This window comes from Oncorhynchus keta, chromosome 25, assembly GCF_023373465.1.
Source record: "Oncorhynchus keta strain PuntledgeMale-10-30-2019 chromosome 25, Oket_V2, whole genome shotgun sequence".
Taxonomy (NCBI): domain Eukaryota; kingdom Metazoa; phylum Chordata; class Actinopteri; order Salmoniformes; family Salmonidae; genus Oncorhynchus; species Oncorhynchus keta.
In genome coordinates, this window is record NC_068445.1 from 30,978,081 (window position 1) to 30,985,852 (window position 7,772).

Consider the following 7,772-nt stretch of genomic DNA (forward strand, 5'->3'; position numbering starts at 1 on the left):
TACAATGTGATTTTCTGGATTTTTATCTTCTCATTTTGTCTGTCATAGTTGAAGTGTACCTATGATGAGAATTACAGGCCTCTCTCATCTTTTTAAGTGGGAGAACTTGCACAATTGGTGGCTGACTAAATACTTTTTTGCCCCACTGTACATGTAGGTATCGTTAAAGTGACTGTGCATATATGATGAACAGAGAGTAGCAGACTTGACTTCAGGAGGCAGCCGAGGGAGGGGACCGATATGCGTTGTGCCCATTGCTTTGGCAACCTATAAACTGTGATTAGTGATGTGAGTTATAGGACATGCCGTCACCTTGGTGTGAATCAGGTGATATTGTGTGATATTGTGCTGCTTGGAGACTCATTTCACCCTTTTTCCCCTTTTCCCCATGCAGTGTACAGCAAAGAGAGGCTCCATAGACAAGCAAAACAGAACATCATGGGATGCAGGCTTTTGTTCCAGCCCAGCTCTCACACACCTGATTTCACTAATCAACGGCTTGGTGATTATAATCTATCCGTCTATAAGTTGAGTCAGGTGTTTTAGTGTTGGGCTAGCACAAAATCCTGCACAGCATCTGGAGAATGTCTGTGACTGGGATGACGACCAAAGAAGCCGCTGCCCGCCGGACCCAGACTGCCTTTGCCTACAGGGCTTCCTGGGCTGGTTAGCAGGGGCAGACAGACCCTCATTACACCGACCACAGATGAAAATGAGAACAAAATTAGGCCCATTACCATGAGAGCATGACTAATATCCTTCAGCAGGCCCCTGATACACACACCCACACCCACACATACATACAGACAGAAACAGACACACAAACACATATATAAGTACACACACATGTATGCACACACGCACGCACACACACACACACGCACGCACGCACGCACGCACACACGCACTCACGGCACATAAAAGCAAGGAAAGAGGTAATACATTCTGGCTCTATTAAAGCAACCCTCATTTAAGTGTGTGTGTGTGTGTGTGTGTGTGTGTGTGTGTGTGTGTGTGTGTGTGTGTGTGTGTGTGTGTGTGTGTGTGTGTGTGTGTGTGTGTGTGTGTGTGTGTGTGTGTGTGTGTGTGTGTGTGTGTGTGTGTGTGTGTGTGTGTGTGTGTACACCAGTCATCTATGACGTGTTCAACAAGCTCTCACTATAGAATTAGACACTTTTCCACATTTCTTCAAATGTAAAATTTCGAAGTTGCTCCAACGTTTTTTCACTCCCTGGGTTGACTCCTCCTGCTCAGTATCATTCCATTTCTAAAAATGTCAAATTGTGAAGCAGCTCCAAATGAAGGGTTATGGTTTTGGATATGATTAAAACATTACATGTAGGCACTCATTCTGAATGGTTAAGGTAAGGGTTATGGTTTGGAATAGGGTTAAAACCAAAAAATACAAAACAAGTGTAGACCACTGGGATCAAACACACAACCTTCTGATCTGGAGTCATGGGATTCCATCCATCCACCACCCCTGTCTACAACCTATGTCCACAACTCCCTAGCAAAGCCCTACCCTACTTGATGGTAATAGAGCTCACTGTTACCTCTAGCAGGACATGGATAGACACCCAATTGTCTCGTCTCATCTTGTCTCTTCCATTCTCGTCTCTCATCTTTTGTCGTCATCCTCAAGTCAAATATTTTCTCATCCTTTTCTCCTCCTACTCCACTATCATCCAAGCACTTCTCTCTCACCCCTTCTCTCCTCGCGACTGTCTTCTCTCCTATCTTCTCTGCCCCTTCACCTTTCTCTTCCCTCCCGACCACCCTCTCTAATATCACCTCTCCCCATCTTTCATCCCCCGTCTTCTCTCCACTTCCTGCTATCTCCTCTACCTTTATTCTCCCCTCCTTCCCCTCTCCGTCTCTCCTATCATCCTCTGTTTTTCAGAGCCGGTCTGCTTGGTGATTTATAAACCTGTGACAGACAGATGGGGGGAGGAGAGGATGGAGGATGGGGGCAGGCGCGTTTGAAGTACATGAAGGACTAATATTAAATACACCTGGCCCCATCTAGGGGCTCCCTCTGTACACAGAAACAAAGAGATAGAGAGAGGGAGGCAGCGATGATGGGCCACAGGGAAGAGGCCTGAGGAGGGAGGTGGAAAGGGGTAGGGTGGGCTGAGGTGCATTGCCAGGCAGGCAGTAATTGGCTATTCTTTCATGGGGCCTGATTTCCACACTCTCCCTCCCACAGGAAGATACCCTTTTGCTGCCCCTCAGTGTGCACTGTAAAAAATACAAATCTAGTTGTTTCAACTACAGTTGAAGTTGGAAGTTTACATACACCTTAGCCAAATATATTTCATCTCAGTTTTTCACAATTCTTGACATCTAGTAAAATTTCAGTTTCTTAGATCAGATAGGAACACCACTTTATGGAATTCTAAATGTCAGAATAATAGTAGAGAGAATGATTTATTTCAGCTTTTATTTCTTTCATCGCATTCCCAGTGGGTCAGAAGTTTACATACACTCAATTAGTATTTGGTAACATTGCCTATAAATTGTTTAACTTGGGCCAAATGTTTCTCGTAGCCTTTCACAAGCTTCCCACAATAAGTTGGGTGAATTTTGGCCCATTCCTCCTGACAAAGCTGGTGTAACTGAGTCAGGTTTGTAGGACTCCTTGCACACTCCTTTCACACACGGGGTGGAGATGTTATTTCCTACCCTCACCACCTGGGGGGCGGCCCGTCAGAAAGTCCAGGACCCAGTTGCAAAGGGGGGAGTCAAGACCCAGGGTCACGGGCTTAATGACGACTTTGGAGGGTACTATGGTGTTAAATGCTGAGCTGTAGTCGATGAACAGCATTCTTACATAGGTATTCCTCTTGTCCAGATGGGTTAGGGCAGTGTGATTGTGATTGTGTCGTCTGTGGACCTATTGGGGAGATAAGCAAATTGGAGTGGGTCTAGGGTGTCAGGTTCGGTGGAGGTAATATGATCCTTGACTAGTCTCTCAAAGCACTTCATAACGACGGAAGTGAGTAGGCGATAGTCGTTTAGCTCAGGTATCTTAGCTTTCTTGGGGACAGGAACAATTGTGGCCCTCTTGGAGCATGTGGGAACAGCAGACTGGGATAGGGATTGATTGAATATGTCCGTAAACACACCAGTCACTTTGTGCATGCACTGATTAACAAGTCGTGGTGTGATCATAACAACATACAGGAACTCAATTGTTGGAAAAATGACTTGTGTCATGCACAAAGTAGATGTCCTAACTGACTTGCCAAAACTATAGTTTGTTAACAAGAAATTTGTGGAGTGGTTGAAAAACTAGTTTTAATGACTCCAACCTAAGTGTATGTAAACTGCCGTCTTCAACTGTAAATATTATTAATTAACTGGTTCCACAGCTTCTTTTTTGTTTACTCAACTTTTCAGTCAAAGTGCTACCTGAACTTAACATTTTTAGTTGGCCCAACATTAGCTCCAACATGAGAAAACCCAGGCAGATATTCGATCAACTGAAAATCATGTGTTTGCTCAAATGGTCTCATATGTTCATTCAACTAGAAATTATTATTTGGGCATTTTACCTGCACAAATGGCTGTGGAACTAATTACACACACAAAGTGCCTTTAGCTTACAACGTACACATTTGACACACGTTGACAAACACTGAGTGTACAAAACATTAGGAACACCTTCCTACTATTTAGTTGCACTTCCTTTTGCCCTCAGAACAGCCTCAGTTTGTCAGGGAATGGTCTCTACAAGGTGTCAAAAGTGTTCCACAGGGATGCTGGCCCATGTTGACTCCAATGCTGCCCACAGTTGTGTCAAGTTGGCTGGATGTCCTTTGGGTGGTGGAACATTCTTGACACACACAGGAAACTATTGACCCAGCAGCATTGCAGTTCTTGACACACTCAAACCGGTGCACCTGGTACCTACTATCATACCCTGTTCAAAGGCACATGTTTTGTCTTGCCCATTCACCTTCTGAATTCCACACAATCCATGCTCAATTGTCTCAATGCTTAAACACATTGGTCCTTCTGTGGCTCAGTTGGTAGAGCATGGCGCTTGTAACGCCAGGGTAGTGGGTTCGATTCCCGGGACCACCCATACGTAGAATGTATGCACACATGACTGTATGTCGCTTTGGATAAAAGCGTCAGCTAAATGGCATATATTATATTATTATATTAAAAATCCTTCTTTAACCGGTCACCCCCCTTCATCTACACTGATTGAAGTGGATTTAACATCAATAAGGGATCATATCTTTAATCTGGATTCACCTGGTCAGTCTGTCATGGAAAGAGCAGGTGTTCATAATGTTTTGTACACTCAGTGTATTTAGCCTCACAATGAAGAGTTTTACCATTTTCTTTTCAGGACAACCTTGGCTACAAGTTTTTAAACTATATTGTTTTATAATATATTGTGACAAGCTACACCCTCCATTTAAAATGGTCAGTAGCAGCTAACCCATGAGGTTCATTATTTCAGGCAGGAAATATAGGCTGAAGGTTCCTAACCCTCGGTGGGTAATAGATTGGTTCTTGCTCATTAGTGATGCAGGTGTGTGTGTGTTGTCCTTGGGGAATTCCTCATTAACACGCAATCTGACCTCAGCTAATCTCTGACCTCTAATCCCTGACCCTGATACCTGACCTTGGCCCAAAACCCAGTGACATGCAGATTAGGTAAAGACATGCACACATGTTCACATGTACAAATGCACAGAGAGAGGTACAGAGAAAGAGTGAGAAAGAGAGAGAGCGCAGACAGCCTTAGATAGAGAGACCACTATAGGAAGCAGTGTGTCTGACAGACAGAACACACTGAGACTATGAGAGCTTGAGATAGAGGTCTATTTAAAGGGGCTCCTACCTCTTTGAAGTTCTCTTTGGGATCTGTTCTCTTCCACTTTCTGCCCTTTCCATCGCTCGGACTGACACCAATCCATTTTACTACCTGCCCAGGGAAAGGACGGAGGGAGGGAGGGAGGGAGGGAGGGAGGAAGGAAGGAAGGAAGGAAGGAAGGAAGGAAGGAAGGAAGGAAGGAAGGAAGGAAGGAAGGAAGGAAGGAAGGAAGGAAGGAAGGAAGGAAGGAAGGAAGGGAGGGAGGGAGGGAGGGAGGGAGGGGAAAAAGTAGCACACGTCTAATATGAGTTAGTACCTATAAACAGATTTTAGACGCACTTTCCATTGCTTAAGTGGAAAGACACACACACACACACACAAACACACAGACTTGCACGCACGCACACACAAACACAGACATCTACACGGCTGATTACACGCAAGCCCCAAGAGCGAGTCAGCGGTGGAGGTATAGCCACACAGCGAGACGGTCTTGCCGCAGAAGTAACCCTATCAGTCCCTACAGAGTGTGGTCACATCATGGCTATACTACCACACTGCCTTAGACAAGAGCACCTAAAACTACCACACTGCCTTATACAACAGCACCTAAAAACGACCACACTGCTTTAGACAAGAGCACCTAAATACTACCACACTGCCATAGACAAGAACACCCAAATACTACCACACTGCCTTAGACAAGAGCACCTAAAACTACCACACTGCCTTATACAACAGCACCTAAAAACGACCACACTGCTTTAGACAAGAGCACCTAAAACGACCACACTGCCTTAGACAAGAGCACCTAAAACTACCACACTGCCTTATACAACAGCACCTAAAAACGACCACACTGCTTTAGACAAGGGCACCTAAAACTACCACACTGCCTTATACAACAGCACCTAAAAACTACCACACTGCCTTAGACAAGAGCACCTAAAACTACCACACTGCCATAGACAAGAACACCTAAATACTACCACACTGCTTTAGACAAGAGCACCTAAATACTACCACACTGCCATAGACAAGAACACCTAAATACTACCACACTGCCTTAGACAACAGCACATAAAAACTACCACACTGCTTTAGACAAGAGCACCTAAATACTACCACACTGCCATAGACAAGAACACCTAAATACTACCACACTGCCTTAGACAAGAGCACCTAAAACTATCACACTGCCTTAGACAACAGCACCTAAAAACTACCACACTGCTTTAGACAAGAGCACCTAAATACTACCACACTGCCATAGACAAGAACACCCAAATACTACCACACTGCCTTAGACAAGAGCACCTAAAACTACCACACTGCTTTCGACAAGAGCACCTAAATACTACCACACTGCCTTAGACAACAGCACCTAAAAACTACCACACTGCTTTAGACAAGAGCACCTAAATACTACCACACTGCATTAGACAAGAACACCCAAATACTACCACACTGCCTTATACAAGCGCACCCAAATACTACCACACTGCCTTATACAAGCGCACCCAAATACTACCATACTGCATTAGACAAGAACACCAAAAAACTTCCACACTGCCTTAGACAAGAGCACCTTAATTCTACCGCACTGCCAGCTATTTCTATCAGAATCTCATAGTGCATGCGCGCACACACACGCCAGAACGCGCACATACACACCTACTGACACATTTTTTCGACAGTTATTTAGTTTTTCCTTCAGTAAGGAGTGCTCTGTCTGTAAGAGAACCAGATAAAAATTCAGATCTTCCTCTCTACCACTCTCTGTCTCTCACACATTCTTTCATACACACGCAACAGTATAACTATCTGTATCACAGACAATCTCTATTTAACCCAAACCACAATCACAAATGACTTTGTAATAAAGACAGGGTTTGACCCCTCATATACTACAGTAGACACCACCTCATAACATGCAGCAGATGTATGCATGGTGACTAAGAGAGACAGAGATAGAGTGAGCAATTGGGAGCGAGAGAAAGAAAGTGAAAAGGGCTGAAATAGCAATAGGGAGAGAGAGAGGCAGAATAAACTGAGCGGAGTGTGAGAATGTCTTTCAAACAGCTGAGGAAACAACTTAATCTCTGAGTTTCTCAAAGACACATGACAGAGAGGGAAAGAAAGAGTGAACTAGAGATAGGGGAAGAAATAGAGAGGAAAAGAGAGGGGGGAGGTGTGTTCCCCTACCTTGCTTCTTCTTCTTCCAGCCGAGTCTGTAACTATACGGAACTCCCTTCACATAGAGACTGATCGGGAGAGGAGAGGAGGGTGTGAACCAGAGAAAGGGAGAGGGAGAGAGAGAGAGAGAGAGAGAGAGAGAGAGAGAGAGAGAGAGAGAGAGAGAGAGAGAGGAGTGATGAACAGGAGAAAGAGGAATGTTGAGCGGAGGGAGAGAGAGAGAGAGAGCGAGAGAGATGGAAGGGGAGGGAGAGAGAGAGAAAGAGGAAAGGAGTGAGCTAGATCACTTGTTCCTTTCTGACAAAGACTCACAGCTTGACTTCGGAGAGACAGGAATGAGAGAGAGGAGGAGAAGGAAGAAGAGGATGAGAGCAACAATGAGAAAGAAGAGGAAGGGAGGGGGGAACGAAGAAATTAGAGGAGGAGATGGAGCAGAGGCAAAATCCCCTCATTACGTAAAGCGGTGTGTAGAGCGTCACATAGGACTAAGTCACTAACGCCCACAAACACACACACTCAAGGTATTCACAAACACACATAAAAAATGCTACAGTTTACAATAGAATGCTGCAGCATTTACTATATAATTATGTTGTAAACTGTAGATTACTATACTACACACTGTTGTAGAATACTATACTACACACTGTAGTATACCTCGATCATTTTGTGATTTTATCCACTCGTACTCCCGCTGACATTTTAACGGCAGGTATTTAACCCCTGGACTCACTTTAAACCA

General features: G+C 44.5%; 1 long non-coding RNA gene across 1 annotated transcript; it reads right to left on the reverse strand.

The window, feature by feature from the left end:
• Positions 1-1,161: 1,161 nt before the first annotated feature.
• LOC118372855 (uncharacterized) lies at positions 1,162-7,366 on the reverse strand. Its single transcript, XR_008079078.1, has 3 exons — positions 7,040-7,366; positions 4,862-4,945; positions 1,162-2,896 (listed from the first exon to the last, which is right to left on the reverse strand). It is a non-coding gene; the product is annotated as an uncharacterized LOC118372855 (long non-coding RNA).
• Between the last annotated feature and the right edge of the window lie 406 nt (positions 7,367-7,772).